Below are 19,137 nucleotides of genomic sequence, written 5' to 3'. Positions count from 1 at the left end.
TGTCTCAGTGTCTCTGCGCCTCAGTGTCTCTGCGTCTCTGGGACTCAGTGTCTCTGTGTCTCAAGGTCTCTGCGTCTCTGCGTCTCAGAGTCTCTGCGTCTCAGAGACTGCGCCTCTGAGTCTCTGCGTCTCTGCATCTCAGAGTCGCTGCGTCTCAGAGACTCTGCGTCTCTGTGTCTCAGAGACTCTGCGTCTCAGTGCCCCTGCGTCTCTGCATCTCAGGGTCTCGACGTCTCTGTGTCTCAGCGTCTCTGCGCCTCAGTGTCTCTGCGTCTCTGGGTCTCTGGGTCTCTGCATCTCTGCATCTCTGTGTCTCTGTGTCGTTGGGTATCAGGGTCTCTGTGTCTCAGGTTTTCTGTGTCTCTGCGCGTCTGCGTCCCTGCGTCTCAGGGTCTCTGCTTCTCTGCGTCTCAGAGTCTCTGGGTCTCAGTGTCTCTGCGTCTCTGCGTCTCAGAGTCTCTGTGTCTCACAGTCTCTGGGTCTCATTGTCTCTGCATATCCGCGTCTCTACGTCTCTGCACCTCTGGGTCTCAGTGTCTCTGCCTCTCAGGGTCTCTGTGTCTCTGTGTCTCTGCGTCTCAGGGTCTCTGCGCCCCTGCGTCTCTGGGACTCAGTGTCTCTGCATCTCTGGGACTCAGTGTCTCTTCGTCTCTGCGTCTCAGCGTCTCAGAGTCTCTGAGTCTCTGCGTTTCAGGGTCTCTGCATCTCTGCGTCTCTGCCTCTCTGCGTCTCAGTGTCTCTGCGTCTCTGCGTCTCAGTGTCTCAGTGTCTCTGCATCTCTGCATCTCTTCGTCTCTGGGTCCCAGTGTCTCTGCGTCTCAACGTCTCTGCGTCTCTGTGTCTCTGCGCCTCAGTGTCTCTGCATCTCTGGGACTCAGTGTCTCTGTGTCCCAAGGTCTCTGCGTCTCAGAGTCTCTGCGTCTCAGAGTCTCTGCATCTCAGAGTCTCATCGTCTCTGCGTCTCAGTGTCTCAGGGTCTCTGCGTGTGTACGTCTCTGCGTCTCAGCGTCTCTGCATCACTGGGTCTCAGTATCTCTGCGTCTCTGCGTCTCTGCGTCTCAGAGTCTCTGTGTCTCTGGATCTCAGTGTCACTGCTCTCTGTGTCTGAGGGTCTCTGCGTCTCTGCGTCGCTGCATCTCTGTGTCTCTGGGTCTCAGCGTCTCAGAGTCTCTGCATCTCAGTGTCTCTGTGTCTCAGTGTCTCTGCGTCTGTGTGTCTCAGCGTCTCTGCATCTCTGGGTCTCAGTGTCTCTTCGACTCTGCATCTCAGAGTCTCTGCGTCTCAGAGTCTCTGCGTCTCAGTGTCTCTGGGTCTCAGTGTCTCCGCGTCTCAGTTTCTCAGGGTCTCTGCGTCGCTACATCTCTGTGTCTCTGGGTCTCAGTGTCTCAGTGTCTCAGAGTCTCTGCGTCTTAGTCTCTGGGGCTCAGTGTCTCTGGGGCTCAGTGTCTCTGCGTCTCTGTGTCTCAGAGTCTCTGTGTCTCAGAGTCTCTGCGTCTCTGAGTCTCTGCGTCTCTGCATCTCAAAGTCGCAGCATCTCAGAGACTCTGCGTCACTGTGTCTCAGAGACTCTGCATCTCAGAGTCTCTGTGTCTCAGTGTCTCTGCGTCTCTGGGACTCAGTGTCTCTGTGTCTCAAGGTCTCTGCGTCTCTGCGTCTCAGAGTCTCTGCGTCTCAGAGACTGCGTCTCTGAGTCTCTGCGTCTCTGCATCTCAGAGTCGCTGCGTCTCAGAGACTCTGCGTCTCTGTGTCTCAGAGACTCGGCGTCTCAGAGTCTCTGTGTCTCAGTGTCACTGCGCCTCAGTGTCACTGCGTCTCTGGGTCTCAGCGTCTCTGCGTCTCAGTGCCCCTGCGTCTCTGCATCTCAGGGTCTCAACGTCTCTGTGCCTCAGCGTCTCTGCGTCTCAGTGTCTCTGCGTCTCTGGGTCTCTGGGTCTCTGCATCTCTGCATCTCTGTGTCTCTGTGTCGTTGGGTATCAGGGTCTCTGTGTCTCAGGTTTTCTGTGTCTCTGCGCGTCTGCGTCCCTGCGTCTCAGGGTCTCTGCTTCTCTGCGTCTCAGAGTCTCTGGGTCTCAGTGTCTCTGCGTCTCTGCGTCTCAGAGTCTCTGCATCTCACAGTCTCTGGGTCTCATTGTCTCTGCATATCCGCGTCGCTACGTCTCTGCACCTCTGGGTCTCAGTGTCTCTGCCTCTCAGGGTCTCTGTGTCTCTGCATCTCAGGGTCTCTGCGCCCCTGCGTCTCTGGGACTCAGTGTCTCTGCATCTCTGGGACTCAGTGTCTCTTCGTCTCTGCGTCTCAGTGTCTCAGAGTCTCTGAGTCTCTGCGTTTCAGGGTCTCTGCATCTCTGCGTCTCTGCCTCCCTGCGTCTCAGTGTCTCTGCGTCTCTGCGTCTCAGTGTCTCAGTGTCTCTGCATCTCTGCATCTCTTCGTCTCTGGGTCCCAGTGTCTCTGCGTCTCAACGTCTCTGCGTCTCTGTGTCTGTGGGACTCAGTGTCTCTGTGCCTCGGTGTCTCTGCGTCTCTGCGTCTTTGGGTCTCAGTCTCTCTGCGTCTCAGAGTCTCTGCGTCTCAGTGTCTCTGCGCCTCAGTGTCTCTGCATCTCTGGGTCTCAGCGTCTCTGCGTCTTAGTGCCCCTGCGTCTCTGCGTGTCAGGGTCACTGCGTCTCTGCATCTCTGCATCTCGGGGTCTCAGGGACTCTGTGTCTCAGGTTCTCTGCGTCTCTGCGCCTCTGCGTCCCTGCGTCTCAGGGTCTCTGCTTCTCTACCTCTCAGTGTCTCTGCGTCTCAGGGTCTCTGCGCCTCTGCGTCTCTGGGACACAGTGTCTCTGCGTCTCTGCGTCTCAGCGTCTCAGCGTCTCAGAGTCTCTGAGTCTCTGCGTCTCAGTATCTCTGCGTCTCAGGGTCTCTGCATCTCTGCGTCTCTGCGTCCCTGCGTCTCAGTGTTTCTGCATCTCTGCATCTCTTCGTCTCTGGGTCCCAGTGTCTCTGCGTCTCAGCGTCTCTGCGTCTTTGGGACTCAGTGCCTCTGCGTCTCCGGGACTCAGTTTCTCTGTGTCTCAAGGTCTCTGAGTCTCAGAGTATCTGTGTCTCAGACACTCTGCGTCTCTGCGTCTCTGCGTCTCAGCGTCTCTGCGTCTCAGTGCCCCCGCGTCTCTGCGTCCTTGCCTCTCAGGATCTCTGCGTCTCTGCGTGTCAGAGTATCTGCGTCTCACAGTCTCTGGGTCTCACTGTCTCTGCGTATCCGCCTCTCTGCGTCTCTGCATCTCTGGGTCTCAGTGTCTCTGCCTCTCAGGGTCTCTGTGTCTCTGCGTCTCACGGTCTCTGCATCTCTGCGTCTCTGGGACTCAGTGTCTCTGCATCTCTGCATCTCTGCATCTCTTCGTCCCTTCGTCTCAGTGTCTCTGCGTCTCAGTGTCTCTGCGTCTCTGCGCCTCTGCGTCTCTGGGTCTTAGTGTCTCTGCGTCTCAGGTTCTCTGCGTCTCTTTGTCCCTGCGTCTCAGGGTCTCTGCGTCTCAGCGTCCCTGCATCTCTGGATCTCAGTGTCTCTGCATCTCAGGTTCTCTGCGTCTCTGCATCTCAGAGTCTCTGCGTCTCAGAGTCTCTGCACCTCTGCGTCTCAGCGTCTCTGCATCTCTGCGTCTCTGCATCTCTGCATCTCTGCGTCTCACTGTCTCTCCGTCCCTGTGTCTCAGAGTCTCTGCGTCTCAGAGTCTCTGGGTCTCAGTGTCCCTGAATCTCAGAGTCTCTGCATCTCAGTGTCTCAGTGTCTCTGCGTCTCTGCGCCTCTGCGTCTCTGGGTCTCAGTGTCTCTGAGTCTCAGGTTCTTTTTGTCTCTGCGTCCCTGCGTGTCTGCTTCTCAGGGTCTCTGCTTCTCTGCATCTCAGAGTCTCTGCGTCTCAGAGTCTCTGTGTCCCTGGGTCTCAGTGTCTCTGCGTCTCTGTGTCTCTGCGCCTCTGCATCCCTGCCTCTCGGGATCACTGCTTCTCTGAGTCTCAGAGTCTCTGGATCCCATTGTCTCTGCGTATCCGCGTCTCTGCATCTCTGAGTCTCAGTGTCTCTGCGTCCCTGCCTCTCAGGATCTCTGCGCCTCTGCACCTCAGAGTCTCTGAGTCTCACAGTCTCTGGGTCTCATTGTCTCTGCCTCTCTGCGTCTCTGCGTCGCTGCGTCTCTGGGTCTCAGGGTCTCTGCGTCTCAGTGTCTCTGCGTCCCTGCGTCTCAGAGTCTCTGCATCTCAATGTCTCTGGGTCTCAGTGTCTCAGGGTCTCAGTGTCTCTGCGTCCCTGCGCCTCAGAGTCTCTGCGTCTCAGAGGCTCTGCGTCTCAGTGTCTCTTGTCTCTGCGTCTCAGAGTCTCTGGGTCTCAGTGTTTCTGCGTCTCAGAGTCTCTGCAGCTCAGTGTCTCTGTGTCTCAGTGCCACTGAGACTATGCGTCTCAGAGTCTCTGCGTCTCAGAGTCTCTGCATCTCAGAGTCTCATCGTCTCTGCGTCTCAGTGTCTCAGGGTCTCTGCGTCCCTGTCTCTCAGAGCCTCTGCGTCTCAGGTTCTCTGCGTCTCAGGGCCTCTGCGTCTCTGCGTCTCAGGTTCTCTGCGTCTCTGCGTCCCTGCGTCCCTGGGTCTCAGTGTCTCTGCGTCTCAGGTTCTCTGCGTCTCTGCGTCTCTGCATCCCTGCGTCTCTGCTTCTCAGGGTCTCTGCTTCTCTGCATCACAGAGTCTCTGCGTCTTAGAGTCTCTGCATCTCTGGGTCTCAGTGTCTCTGCATCTCTGCGTCTCTGCCTCTCTGCGTCTCACTGTCTCTGCGTCCCTGTGTCTTAGAGTCTGTGCGTCTCAGAGTCTCTGGGTCTCAGTGTCCCTGCATCTCAGAGTCTCTGGGTCTCAGTGCCTCAGCGTCTCTGCGTCACAGAGTCTTCACGTCTCAGTGTTTCTGCGCCTCAGTGTCTCTGCGTCTCTGGGACTCAGTGTCTCTGTGTTTCAAGGTCTCTGCGTCTCTGCACCTCAGAGTTTTTGCGTCTCAGAGACTCTGCGTCTCTGAGTCTCTGCATCTCAGAGTCGCTGCGTCTCAGAGACTCTGCGTCCCTGTGTCTCAGAGACTCTGCGTGTCAGATTCTCTGCGTCTCAGTGTCTCTGCGTCTCGGTGTCTCTGCGTCTCTGGGTCTCAGCGTCTCTGCGTCTCAGGTTCTCTGTGTCTCTGTGTCTCAGGGTCCCTGCATCTCAGTGTCACTGCGTCTCAGTGTCTCTGCGTCTCAGAGTCTCTGCATCTCCGCATCTCAGATTCTCTGCGTCTCTGCGTCTCAGGGTCTCTCCGTCTCTGCGTCTTTGGGGCTTAGTGTCTCTGCGTCTCAGAGTCCCTGCGTCTCTGCGTCTCTGGGTCTCTGCGCTCTGCGTCTCAGAGTTTCTGCGTCTCAGTGTCTCTGCATCTCTGCATCTCAGGGTCTCTGCGTCGCTGCGTCTCTGGGTCTCTGGGTCTCAGTGTCTCAGAGTTGCAGCGTATCAGAAGGTGGGCGTCTCAGAGTCTCTGGGTCTCAGTGTCTCTGTGTCTCAGAGTCTCTGCATCTCAGAGTCTGAGTCTCAGAGTCTCTGCGTCTCTGCGTCTCTGCATCTCTGCATCTCAGGGTCTCTGCGTCTCTGCGTCGCTGCGTCTCAGAGACTCTGCGTCTGAGAGTCTATGGGGCACTGTGTCTCTGCGTCTCAGAGTCTCTGGGTCTCAGTGTCACTGTGTCTCTGCGTCTCAGAGTCTCTGGGTCGCAGTGTCACTGCGTCTCTGCGTCTCAGAGTCTCTGCATCTCAGAGTCTGGGTCTCAGAGTCTCTGCGTCTCTGCGTCTCTGGGTCTCAGTGTCTCTGCGTCTCAGTTTCTCTGTGTCTCAGTGTCTCTGCTTCTCAGTGTCTCTGCGTCTCTGCGCCTCTGCGTCTCTGGGTCTCAGTGTCTCTGGGTCTCAGGTTTTCTGCGTCTCTGTGTCCCTGTGTCTCTGCTTCTCAGGGTCTCTGCTTCTCTGCATCTCAGAGTCTCTGCATCTCAGAGTCTCTGCGTCTCAGTTTCTCTGTGTCTCAGTGTCTCTGCTTCTCAGTGTCTCTGCGTCTCTGCGCCTCTGCGTCTCTGGGTCTCAGTGTCTCTGCATCTCAGGTTCTCTGCATCTCTGCATCCCTGTGTCTCTGGGTCTCAGTGTCTTTTCGTCTCTGCACCTCAGAGTCTCTGTGTCTCAGAGTCTCTGTGTCTCAGTGTGTCTGGGTCTCAGTGTCTCCGCTTCTCAGTGTCTCAGGGTCTCTGTGTCGCTGCGTCTCTGGGTCTCAGTGTCTCAGAGTCTCTGCGTCTCAGTCTCTGGGGCTCAGTGTCTCTGGGGCTCAGTGTCTCTGGGGCTTAGTGTCTCTCCGTCTCTGCGTCTCAGAGTCTCTGCATCTCAGAGTCTCTGGGGCTCTGTGTGTCTGCGTCTCTGTGTCTCTGGGTCTCAGCGTCTCTGCGTCTCAGTGTTTCTGCGTCTCAGAGTCTCTGCGTCTCAGAGTCTCTGCGTCTCAGTGTTTCTGCATCTCAATGACTCCCCGTCTCTGCGTCTTTGGGTCTCAGAGTCTCTGGGTCTCAGTGTCTTAGCGTCTCTGCGTCTCAGAGTCTTTGCGTCCCTGCGTCTCTGCATCTTTGGGTCTCAGTGTCTCTGCGTCACAGAGTCTTCACGTTTCAGTGTTTCTGCGCCTCAGTGTCTCTGCGTCTCTGGGACTCAGTGTCTCTGCGTTTCAAGGTCTCTGCGTCTCTGCACCTCAGAGTTTTTGCGTCTCAGAGACTCTGCGTCTCTGCGTCTCTGCATCTCAGAGTCGCTGCGTCTCAGAGAGTCTGCGTCCCTGTGTCTCAGAGACTCTGCGTGTCAGATTCTCTGCGTCTCAGTGTCTCTGCGTCTCGGTGTCTCTGCGTCTCTGGGTCTCAGCGTCTCTGCGTCTCAGGTTCTCTGCGTCTCTGTGTCTCAGGGTCCCTGCATCTCAGTGTCACTGCGTCTCAGTGTCTCTGCGTCTCAGAGTCTCTGCATCTCCGCATCTCAGATGCTCTGCGTCTCTGCGTCTCAGGGTCTCTCCGTCTCTGCACCTTTGGGGTTCAGTGTCTCTGCGTCTCAGAGTCCCTGCGTCTCTGCGTCTCTGCGTCTCTGCGCTCTGCGTCTCAGAGTTTCTGCGTCTCAGTGACTCTGCATCTCTGCATCACAGGGTCTCTGCGTCGCTGCGTCTCTGGGTCTCTGGGTCTCAGTGTCTCAGAGTCTCAGCGTATCAGAAGCTGGGCGTCTCAGAGTCTCTGGGTCTCAGTGTCTCTGTGTCTCAGAGTCTCTGCATCTCAGAGTCTGAGTCTCAGAGTCTCTGCGCCTCTGCGTCTCTGGGTCTCAGTGTCTCTGCGTCTCAGTTTCTCTGCGTCTCAGTGTCTCTGCTTCTCAGTGTCTCTGCGCCTCTGCGTCTCTGGGTCTCAGTGTGTCTGCGTCTCAGGTTCTCTGCGTCTCTTCGTCCCTGCGTCTCTGCTTCTCGGGGCCTCTGCTTCTCTGCATTTCAGAGTCTCTGCGTCTCAGAGTCTCTGCGTCTCAGTGTCTCTGTGTCTCAGTGTCTCCGTGTCTCAGTGTCTCAGGGTCACTGCTTCGCTGCGTCTCTGGGTCTCAGTGTCTCAGAGTCTCTGCGTCTCAGTCTCTGGGGCTCAGTGTTTCTGGGGCTCAGTGTCTCTGCGTCTCAGAGTCTCTGCGTCTCTGGGTCTCAGTGTCTCTGCGTCTCAGTTTCTCTGTGTCTCAGTGTCTCTGCTTCTCAGTGTCTCTGCGTCTCTGGGTCACAGCGTCTCAGTGTATCAGAGTCTCTGGGTCTCAGTGTCTCTGCGTTTCAGTGTCTCTGCGTCTCTGCATCTCTGCGTCTCAGTGTCTCTGCATCTCTGCGTCTCTGCGACTCAGTGACTCTGCGTCTCAGGGTCTCTGCGTCTCTCCGTCTCAGAGTCACTCCATATCTGAGACTCTGCGTCTCAGTGTCTCTGCGTCTCTGGATCTCAGTGTCTCTGCGTCTCATGTCTCTGCGTCTCAGTATCTCGGCGTCTCAGTGTCTATGCGTCTCCTGGTCTCAGTGTCTCTGCGTCTCATGTCTCTGCGTCTCTGCGCCTCTGCGTCTCAGATTCTTTACATCTCAGTATCTCTGCGTCTCAGTGCCTCTGCGTCTCTGGGTCTCAGCGTCTCTGCATCTCAAGTTCTCTGCGTCTCTGCGTCCCTGCGTCTCAGTCTCTCTGCTTCTCTGTGTCTCAGAGTCTCTGGCTCTCAGTGTCTCTGTGTCTCTGTGTCTCAGAGTCTCTTTGCCTCGCAGTCTCTGGGTCTCATTGTCTCTGCGTCTCTGCATCTCTGGGTCTCAGTGTCTATGCGTCTCCCGGTCTCAGTGTCTCTGCATCTCAGTGTCTCTGCGTCTCTGCATCTCTGGGACTCAGCGTCTCTGCGTCTCAGGATCTCTGCATCTCAGAGTCCCTGCATCTCTGCGTGTCAAATTCTCTGCGTCTCAGTATCTCTGTGTCTCAGTGTCTCTGCGTCTCTGTGTCTCTGCGTCTCTGGGTCTCCGGGTCTCTGCGTCTCAGGTTCTCTGCGTCTCTGAGTCGCAGGGTCTCTGCGTCTCAGTGTCACTGCGCCTCTGTGTCTCTGTGTTTCTGCATCTCTGTGTCTCTGTTTTTCTGGGTCTCCGCGTCTCTGCGTCTCAGGGTCTCTGCGTCTCTGCGTCACTGCGTCTCTGTGTCTCAGAGTCTCTGCGTCTCAGTCTCTCTGCGTCTCTGCGTCTCAGGGTCTCTGTGTCTCTGCATCTCTGTGTCTCTGTTTTTCTGGGTCTCCGCGTCTCTGCGTCTCAGGGTCTCTGCGTCTCTGCGTTTCTGCGTCTCTGTGTCTCAGCGTCTCTGTGTCTCAGGTTTTCTGCGTCTCTGTATCTCAGGGTCTCTGCGTCTCTGCGTCTCAGAGTCTCTGTGTCTCAGTATCTCTGCGTCTCAGCGTCTCTGGGTCTCAGGGTCTCTGCCTCTCAGGATCTCTACATCTCTGCGTCTCTGCGTATCAGAGTCTCTGGGTCTCACAGTCTCTGGGTCTCATTGTCTCTGCGTATCCGCGTCTCTGCTTCTCTGCATCTCTGGGTCTCAGTGTGTCTGCCTCTCAGGGTCTCTGCGTCTCTGTGTCTCTGCATCTCAGGGTCTCTGCATCTCTGCGTCTCTGGGACTCAGTGTCTCTGTGTCTCTGCGTCTCAGTGTCTTAGTGTCTCTGCATCTCTTCGTCTCTGGGTCCCACTATATCTGCGCCTCTGCGTCTCTGGGTCTCAGTGTCTCTGCATCTCTGCGTCCCTGTGTCCCTGCGTTCTGGGTCTCAGTGTCTCTGCGTCTCAGGTTCTCTGCGTCTCTGCTTCTCAGGGTCTCTGCTTCTCAGCATCTCAGAGTCTCAGCACCTCTGCGTCTCTGCCTCTCTGCGTCTCAGTGTCTCTGCGTCTCACTGTCTCTGCGTCCCTGTGTCTCAGAGTCTCTGCATCTCAGAGTCTCTGCGTCTCAGTGTCTCTGCGTCTCAGAGTCTCTGCATTTCAGTGTCTCAGGGTCTCAATGTCACCACGTCTCTGTGTCTCAGGGTCTCTGCGTCGCTGCGTCTCTGTGTCTCTGGGTCTCAGCGTCTCAGAGTCTCTGCATCTCATTGTCTCTGTGTCTCAGTGTCTCTGCGTCTGTGTGTCTCAGCGTCTCTGCATCTCTGGGTCTCAGTGTCTCTTCGACTCTGCATCTCAGAGTCTCTGCGTCTAAGAGTCTCTGCGTCTCAGTGTCTCTGGGTCTCAGTGTCTCCGCGTCTCAGTGTCTCAGGGTCTCTGCATCGCTGCGTCTCAGGGTCTCAGTGTCTCTGCGTCCCTGCGCCTCAGAGTCTCTGCGTCTCAGAGGCTCTGCGTCTCAGTGTCTCTTGTCTCTGCGTCTCAGAGTCTCTGGGTCTCAGTGTCTCTGCGTCTCAGAGTCTCTGCAGCTCAGTGTCTCTGTGTCTCAGTGCCACTGAGTCTATGCATCTCAGAGTCTCTGCGTCTCAGAGTCTCTGCATCTCAGAGTCTCATCGTCTGTGCGTCTCAGTGTCTCAGGGTCTCTGCGTCCCTGTCTCTCAGAGTCTCTGCGTCTCAGGTTCTCTGCGTCTCTGCGTCCCTGCGTCCCTGGGTCTCAGTGTCTCTGCGTCTCAGGTTCTCTGCGTCTCTGCATCCCTGCGTCTCTGCTTCTCAGGGTCTCTGCTTCTCTGCCTCTCTGCGTCTCACTGTCTCTGCGTCCCTGTGTCTTAGAGTCTGTGCGTCTCAGAGTCTCTGGGTCTCAGTGTCCCTGCATCTCAGAGCCTCTGGGTCTCAGTGTCCCTGCATCTCAGAGTCTCTGCATCTCAGTGACTCTCTGTCTCAGTGCCTCTGCGTCTCTGCGTCTCAGAGTCTCTGCATCTCAGAGTCTCTGATTCTCAGAGTCTCTGGGTCGCAGTGTCTCAGTGTCTCAGGGTCTCTGCGTCTCTGCGTCTCTGTGTCTCTGGGTCTCAGCGTCTCAGAGTCTCTGCATCTCAGAGGCTCTGTCTCTCAGAGTCTCTGGGTCTCAGTGTCTCTGCGTCTCAGTGTCTCTGCATCTCAGTGTCTCTGCGTCTCTGCATCTCAGAGTCTCTGCGTCTCAGTGTCCCTGCGTCTCAGGTTCTCTGCGTCTCTGCGTCCCTGCGTCTCTGCATCTCTGTGTCTCAGCGTATCTGCGTCTCTGCGTCTCAGGGTCTCAGGGTCTCTGCGTCTCTGCATCTCTGGGTCTCAGAGTCTCTGCCTCTCAGGGTTCTCTGCGTCTCAGAGTCTCTGGGTCTCAGTGTCTGCGTCTCTGCGTCTCAGAGTCTCTGGGTCTCAGTGTCTCTGCATCTCTGCGTCTCAGAGTCTCTGCATCTCAGAGTCTCAGGGTCACTGCGTCTCAGTGTCTCTGCTTCTCAGTGTCTCTGCGTCTCTGCGCCTCTGCATCTCTGGGTCTCGGTGTCTCAGAGTCTCTGCGTCTCAGCCTCTGGGGCTCAGTGCTTCTGGGGCTCAGTGTCTCTGCGTCTCAGTGTCTCTGCGTCTCTGGGTCTCAGTGTCTCTGCGTCTCAGTTTCTCTGTGTCTCAGTGTCTCTGATTCTCAGTGTCTCTGCGTCTCTGCGTCTCTGGGTCACAGCGTCTCAGTGTATCAGAGTCTCTGGGTCTCAGTGTCTCTGCGTTTCAGTGTCTCTGCGTCTCTGCATCTCTGGGTCTCAGTGTCTATGCATCTCCTGGTCTCAATGTCTCTGCGTCTCAGTGTCTCTGCATCTCTGCGTCTCTGCGACTCAGTGTCTCTGCGTCTCAGGGTCTCTGCGTCTCTCCGTCTCAGAGTCTCTGCGTATCTGAGACTCTGCGTCTCAGTGTCTCTGCGTCTCTGGATCTCAGTGTCTCTGCGTCTCATGTCTCTGCGTCTCAGTATCTCGGCGTCTCAGTGTCTATGCGTCTCCTGGTCTCAGTGTCTCTGCGTCTCATGTCTCTGCGTCTCTGCGCCTCTGCATCTCAGATTCTTTACATCTCAGTATCTCTGCGTCTCAGTGCCTCTGCGTCTCTGGGTCTCAGCGTCTCTGCATCTCAAGTTCTCTGCGTCTCTGCGTCCCTGCGTCTCAGTCTCTCTGCTTCTCTGCGTCTCAGAGTCTCTGGCTCTCAGTGTCTCTGTTTCTCTGTGTCTCAGAGTCTCTGTGCCTTGCAGTCTCTGGGTCTCATTGTCTCTGCGTCTCTGCATCTCTGGGTCTCAGTGTCTATGCGTCTCCCGGTCTCAGCGTCTCTGCATCTCAGTGTCTCTGCGTCTCTGCATCTCTGGGACTCAGCGTCTCTGCGTCTCAGGATCTCTGCATCTCAGAGTCCCTGCATCTCTGCGTGTCAAATTCTCTGCGTCTCAGTATCTCTGTGTCTCAGTGTCTCTGCGTCTCTGTGTCTCTGCGTCTCTGGGTCTCCGGGTCTCTGCGTCTCAGGTTCTCTGCGTCTCTGCGTCGCAGGGTCCCTGCGTCTCAGTGTCACTGCGCCTCTGTGTCTCTGTGTTTCTGCATCTCTGAGTCTCTGTTTTTCTGGGTCTCCGCGTCTCTGCGACTCCGGGTCTCTGCGTCCCTGCGTCACTGCGTCTCTGTGTCTCAGAGTCTCTGCGTCTCAGTCTCTCTGCGTCTCTGCGTCTCAGGGTCTCTGTGTCTCAGGGTCTCTGTGTCTCTGCATCTCTGTGTCTCTGTTTTTCTGGGTCTCCGCGTCTCTGCGTCTCAGGGTCTCTGCGTCTCTGCGTTTCTGCGTCTCTGTGTCTCAGCGACTCTGTGTCTCAGGTTTTCTGCGTCTCTGCATCTCTGCGTCTCTGGGACTCAGTGTCTCTGTGTCTCTGCGTCTCAGTGTCTTAGTGTCTCTGCATCTCTTCGTCTCTGGGTCCCACTATTTCTGCGCCTCTGCGTCTCTGGGTCTCAGTGTCTCTGCATCTCTGCGTCCCTGTGTCCCTGCGTTCTGGGTCTCAGTGTCTCTGCGACTCAGGTTCTCTGCGTCTCTGCTTCTCAGGGTCTCTGCTTCTCAGCATCTCAGAGTCTCTGCACCTCTGCGTCTCTGCCTCTCTGCGTCTCAGTGTCTCTGCGTCTCACTGTCTCTGCGTCCCTGTGTCTCAGAGTCTCTGCATCTCAGAGTGTCTGCGTCTCAGTGTCTCTGCGTCTCAGAGACTCTGCATTTCAGTGTCTCAGGGTCTCAATGTCACCACGTCTCTGTGTCTCAGGGTCTCTGCGTCGCTGCGTCTCTGTGTCTCTGGGTCTCAGCGTCTCAGAGTCTCTGCATCTCATTGTCTCTGTGTCTCAGTGTCTCTGCGTCTCTGTGTCTCAGCGTCTCTGCATCTCTGGGTCTCAGTGTCTCTTCGACTCTGCATCTCAGAGTCTCTGCGTCTAAGAGTCTCTGCGTCTCAGTGTCTCTGGGTCTCAGTGTCTCCGCGTCTCAGTGTCTCAGGGTCTCTGCGTCGCTGCGTCTCTGGGTCTCAGTGTCTCAGAGTCTCTGCGTCTCAGTCTCTGGGGCTCAGTGTCTCTAGGGCTCAGTGTCTCTGGGGCTCAGTGTCTCTGCGTCTCTGAGATGCAGAGACGAAGAGACACTGACACCCAGAGATGCAGAGACGCTGAGACTCTGAGACGCGGAGACTCTGAGATGTAGAGACAAAGAGACACTGAGACCCAGAGATGCAGAGACTCTGAGACGCAGAGACGCAGAGACACTGAGACACAGAGACACTGAGATGCAGAGACTCTGAGACTCTGAGACGCAGAGACACTGAGTCCCAGAGACTCAGAGATGCAGAGACCCTGAGGCGCAGAAACACAGAGACGCAGAGACCCTGACAGGCAGAGACACTGAGACCCAGAGATGCAGAGACATTGAGACGCAGGGACGTAGACACGCAGAGACCCTGAGACACTGAGACGCAGAGACGATGAGACTCTGAGATGTAGAGACTCTGAGATGCAGGGCCGCAGAGGCACTGAGACACAGAGACACTGAGATGCAGAGACTCTGAGACGCAGAGACACTGAGACCCAGGGACTCTGAGATGCAGAGACTCTGAGACACAGGGCTGCAGAGACGGTGAGACGCAGAGAGGCAGAGACGCAGAGTCGCAGAGACGCAGAGACACAGAGAAGCATAGACACTGAGACGCAGAGTCTCTGCATCTCAGAGTCTCTGCTGCTCTGTGTCTCTGCGTCTCTGCGTCCCTGCGACTCTGCGTCTCTGCGTCTCAGTGTTTCTGCGTCTCAGGGTCTCTGCGTCTCAGTGTCTCTGCATCTCAGGGTCTCATCGTCTCTGCGTCTCAGTGTCTCAGGGTCTCTGCGTGTCTACGTCTCTGCGTCTCAGCTTCTCTGCATCACTGGGTCTCAGTATCTCTGCGTCTATGCGTCTCAGAGTCTCTGCGTGTCAGTGTCTCTGGGTCTCAGTGTCACTGCTCTCTGTGTCTCGGGGTCTCTGCGTCTCTGTGTCGCTGCGTTTCTGTGTCTCTGAGTCTCAGCATCTCAGAGTCTCTGCGTCTCACAGTCTCTGAGTCTTAGTGTCTCTGCGTCTCAGAGTCTCTGCGTCTCACAGTCTCTGGTTCTCATTGTCTCTGCGTATCCGCGTCGCTGCGTCTCTGCATCTCTGGGTCTCAGTGTCTCTACCTCTCAGTGTCTCTGTGTCTCAGTGTCTCTGCGTCTCTGCGTCTCAGCGTCACTGCATCTCTGGGTCTCAGTGTCTCTTCGTCTCTGCATCTCAGAGTCTCTGCGTCTCAGAGTCTCATCGTCTCTGCGTCTCAGTGTCTCAGGGTCTCTGCGTGTCTACGTCTCTGCTTCTCAGCGTCTCAGCATCTCTGGGTCTCAGTGTCTCTTCGTCTCTGCATCTCAGAGTCTCTGCGTCTCAGAGTCTCTGCGTCCCAGAGTCTCAGCGTCCCTGCGTCTCAGTGTCTCAGGGTCTCTGCGTGTCTACGTCTCTGCTTCTCAGCGTCTCAGCATCTCTGGGTCTCAGTGTCTCTTCGTCTCTGCATCTCAGAGTCTCTGCGTCTCAGAGTCTCTGCATCTCAGAGTCTCATCGTCTCTGCGTCTCAGTGTCTCAGGGTCTCTGCGTGTCTACATCTCTGCGTCTCAGCGTCTCTGCATCACTGGGTCTCAGTATCTCTGCGTCTCAGAGTCTCTGTGTCTCAGTGTCTCTGGATCTCAGTGTCACTGCTCTCTGTGTCTGAGGGTCTCTGCGTCGCTGCGTCTCTGTGTCTCTGGGTCTCAGCGTCTCAGAGTCTCTGCATCTCAGTGTCTCTGTGTCTCAGTGTCTCTGCGTCTGTGTGTCTCAGCGTCTCTGCATCTCTGGGTCTCAGTGTCTCTTCGACTCTGCATCTCAGAGTCTCTGCGTCTCAGAGTCTCTGCGTCTCAGTGTCTCTGGGTCTCAGTGTCTCCGCGTCTCAGTTTCTCAGGGTCTCTGCGTCGCTACATCTCTGTGTCTCTGGGTCTCAGTGTCTCAGTGTCTCAGAGTCTCTGCGTCTTAGTCTCTGGGGCTCAGTGTCTCTGGGGCTCAGTGTCTCTGCGTCTCTGTGTCTCAGAGTCTCTGTGTCTCAGAGTCTCTGCGTCTCTGCATCTCAAAGTCGCAGCATCTCAGAGACTCTGCGTCACTGTGTCTCAGAGACTCTGCATCTCAGAGTCTCTGTGTCTCAGTGTCTCTGCGCCTCAGTGTCTCTGCGTCTCTGGGACTCAGTGTCTCTGTGTCTCAAGGTCTCTGCGTCTCTGCGTCTCAGAGTCTCTGCGTCTCAGAGACTGCGCCTCTGAGTCTCTGCGTCTCTGCATCTCAGAGTCGCTGCGTCTCAGAGACTCTGCGTCTCTGTGTCTCAGAGACTCTGCGTCTCAGTGCCCCTGCGTCTCTGCATCTCAGGGTCTCGACGTCTCTGTGTCTCAGCGTCTCTGCGCCTCAGTGTCTCTGCGTCTCTGGGTCTCTGGGTCTCTGCATCTCTGCATCTCTGTGTCTCTGTGTCGTTGGGTATCAGGGTCTCTGTGTCTCAGGTTTTCTGTGTCTCTGCGCGTCTGCGTCCCTGCGTCTCAGGGTCTCTGCTTCTCTGCGTCTCAGAGTCTCTGGGTCTCAGTGTCTCTGCGTCTCTGCGTCTCAGAGTCTCTGTGTCTCACAGTCTCTGGGTCTCATTGTCTCTGCATATCCGCGTCTCTACGTCTCTGCACCTCTGGGTCTCAGTGTCTCTGCCTCTCAGGGTCTCTGTGTCTCTGTGTCTCTGCGTCTCAGGGTCTCTGCGCCCCTGCGTCTCTGGGACTCAGTGTCTCTGCATCTCTGGGACTCAGTGTCTCTTCGTCTCTGCGTCTCAGCGTCTCAGAGTCTCTGAGTCTCTGCGTTTCAGGGTCTCTGCATCTCTGCGTCTCTGCCTCTCTGCGTCTCAGTGTCTCTGCGTCTCTGCGTCTCAGTGTCTCAGTGTCTCTGCATCTCTGCATCTCTTCGTCTCTGGGTCCCAGTGTCTCTGCGTCTCAACGTCTCTGCGTCTCTGTGTCTCTGCGCCTCAGTGTCTCTGCATCTCTGGGACTCAGTGTCTCTGTGTCCCAAGGTCTCTGCGTCTCAGAGTCTCTGCGTCTCAGAGTCTCTGCATCTCAGAGTCTCATCGTCTCTGCGTCTCAGTGTCTCAGGGTCTCTGCGTGTGTACGTCTCTGCGTCTCAGCGTCTCTGCATCACTGGGTCTCAGTATCTCTGCGTCTCTGCGTCTCTGCGTCTCAGAGTCTCTGTGTCTCTGGATCTCAGTGTCACTGCTCTCTGTGTCTGAGGGTCTCTGCGTCTCTGCGTCGCTGCATCTCTGTGTCTCTGGGTCTCAGCGTCTCAGAGTCTCTGCATCTCAGTGTCTCTGTGTCTCAGTGTCTCTGCGTCTGTGTGTCTCAGCGTCTCTGCATCTCTGGGTCTCAGTGTCTCTTCGACTCTGCATCTCAGAGTCTCTGCGTCTCAGAGTCTCTGCGTCTCAGTGTCTCTGGGTCTCAGTGTCTCCGCGTCTCAGTTTCTCAGGGTCTCTGCGTCGCTACATCTCTGTGTCTCTGGGTCTCAGTGTCTCAGTGTCTCAGAGTCTCTGCGTCTTAGTCTCTGGGGCTCAGTGTCTCTGGGGCTCAGTGTCTCTGCGTCTCTGTGTCTCAGAGTCTCTGTGTCTCAGAGTCTCTGCGTCTCTGAGTCTCTGCGTCTCTGCATCTCAAAGTCGCAGCATCTCAGAGACTCTGCGTCACTGTGTCTCAGAGACTCTGCATCTCAGAGTCTCTGTGTCTCAGTGTCTCTGCGTCTCTGGGACTCAGTGTCTCTGTGTCTCAAGGTCTCTGCGTCTCTGCGTCTCAGAGTCTCTGCGTCTCAGAGACTGCGTCTCTGAGTCTCTGCGTCTCTGCATCTCAGAGTCGCTGCGTCTCAGAGACTCTGCGTCTCTGTGTCTCAGAGACTCGGCGTCTCAGAGTCTCTGTGTCTCAGTGTCACTGCGCCTCAGTGTCACTGCGTCTCTGGGTCTCAGCGTCTCTGCGTCTCAGTGCCCCTGCGTCTCTGCATCTCAGGGTCTCAACGTCTCTGTGCCTCAGCGTCTCTGCGTCTCAGTGTCTCTGCGTCTCTGGGTCTCTGGGTCTCTGCATCTCTGCATCTCTGTGTCTCTGTGTCGTTGGGTATCAGGGTCTCTGTGTCTCAGGTTTTCTGTGTCTCTGCGCGTCTGCGTCCCTGCGTCTCAGGGTCTCTGCTTCTCTGCGTCTCAGAGTCTCTGGGTCTCAGTGTCTCTGCGTCTCTGCGTCTCAGAGTCTCTGCATCTCACAGTCTCTGGGTCTCATTGTCTCTGCATATCCGCGTCGCTACGTCTCTGCACCTCTGGGTCTCAGTGTCTCTGCCTCTCAGGGTCTCTGTGTCTCTGCATCTCAGGGTCTCTGCGCCCCTGCGTCTCTGGGACTCAGTGTCTCTGCATCTCTGGGACTCAGTGTCTCTTCGTCTCTGCGTCTCAGTGTCTCAGAGTCTCTGAGTCTCTGCGTTTCAGGGTCTCTGCATCTCTGCGTCTCTGCCTCCCTGCGTCTCAGTGTCTCTGCGTCTCTGCGTCTCAGTGTCTCAGTGTCTCTGCATCTCTGCATCTCTTCGTCTCTGGGTCCCAGTGTCTCTGCGTCTCAACGTCTCTGCGTCTCTGTGTCTGTGGGACTCAGTGTCTCTGTGCCTCGGTGTCTCTGCGTCTCTGCGTCTTTGGGTCTCAGTCTCTCTGCGTCTCAGAGTCTCTGCGTCTCAGTGTCTCTGCGCCTCAGTGTCTCTGCATCTCTGGGTCTCAGCGTCTCTGCGTCTTAGTGCCCCTGCGTCTCTGCGTGTCAGGGTCACTGCGTCTCTGCATCTCTGCATCTCGGGGTCTCAGGGACTCTGTGTCTCAGGTTCTCTGCGTCTCTGCGCCTCTGCGTCCCTGCGTCTCAGGGTCTCTGCTTCTCTACCTCTCAGTGTCTCTGCGTCTCAGGGTCTCTGCGCCTCTGCGTCTCTGGGACACAGTGTCTCTGCGTCTCTGCGTCTCAGCGTCTCAGCGTCTCAGAGTCTCTGAGTCTCTGCGTCTCAGTATCTCTGCGTCTCAGGGTCTCTGCATCTCTGCGTCTCTGCGTCCCTGCGTCTCAGTGTTTCTGCATCTCTGCATCTCTTCGTCTCTGGGTCCCAGTGTCTCTGCGTCTCAGCGTCTCTGCGTCTTTGGGACTCAGTGCCTCTGCGTCTCCGGGACTCAGTTTCTCTGTGTCTCAAGGTCTCTGAGTCTCAGAGTATCTGTGTCTCAGACACTCTGCGTCTCTGCGTCTCTGCGTCTCAGCGTCTCTGCGTCTCAGTGCCCCCGCGTCTCTGCGTCCTTGCCTCTCAGGATCTCTGCGTCTCTGCGTGTCAGAGTATCTGCGTCTCACAGTCTCTGGGTCTCACTGTCTCTGCGTATCCGCCTCTCTGCGTCTCTGCATCTCTGGGTCTCAGTGTCTCTGCCTCTCAGGGTCTCTGTGTCTCTGCGTCTCACGGTCTCTGCATCTCTGCGTCTCTGGGACTCAGTGTCTCTGCATCTCTGCATCTCTGCATCTCTTCGTCCCTTCGTCTCAGTGTCTCTGCGTCTCAGTGTCTCTGCGTCTCTGCGCCTCTGCGTCTCTGGGTCTTAGTGTCTCTGCGTCTCAGGTTCTCTGCGTCTCTTTGTCCCTGCGTCTCAGGGTCTCTGCGTCTCAGCGTCCCTGCATCTCTGGATCTCAGTGTCTCTGCATCTCAGGTTCTCTGCGTCTCTGCATCTCAGAGTCTCTGCGTCTCAGAGTCTCTGCACCTCTGCGTCTCAGCGTCTCTGCATCTCTGCGTCTCTGCATCTCTGCATCTCTGCGTCTCACTGTCTCTCCGTCCCTGTGTCTCAGAGTCTCTGCGTCTCAGAGTCTCTGGGTCTCAGTGTCCCTGAATCTCAGAGTCTCTGCATCTCAGTGTCTCAGTGTCTCTGCGTCTCTGCGCCTCTGCGTCTCTGGGTCTCAGTGTCTCTGAGTCTCAGGTTCTTTTTGTCTCTGCGTCCCTGCGTGTCTGCTTCTCAGGGTCTCTGCTTCTCTGCATCTCAGAGTCTCTGCGTCTCAGAGTCTCTGTGTCCCTGGGTCTCAGTGTCTCTGCGTCTCTGTGTCTCTGCGCCTCTGCATCCCTGCCTCTCGGGATCACTGCTTCTCTGAGTCTCAGAGTCTCTGGATC

This window comes from Carcharhinus amblyrhynchos, unplaced genomic scaffold, assembly GCF_965287045.1.
Source record: "Carcharhinus amblyrhynchos unplaced genomic scaffold, sCarAmb.v2.hapA chromosome_188, whole genome shotgun sequence".
Lineage (NCBI taxonomy): Eukaryota > Metazoa > Chordata > Chondrichthyes > Carcharhiniformes > Carcharhinidae > Carcharhinus > Carcharhinus amblyrhynchos.
Note: the sequence above shows the minus strand (reverse complement) of the source record.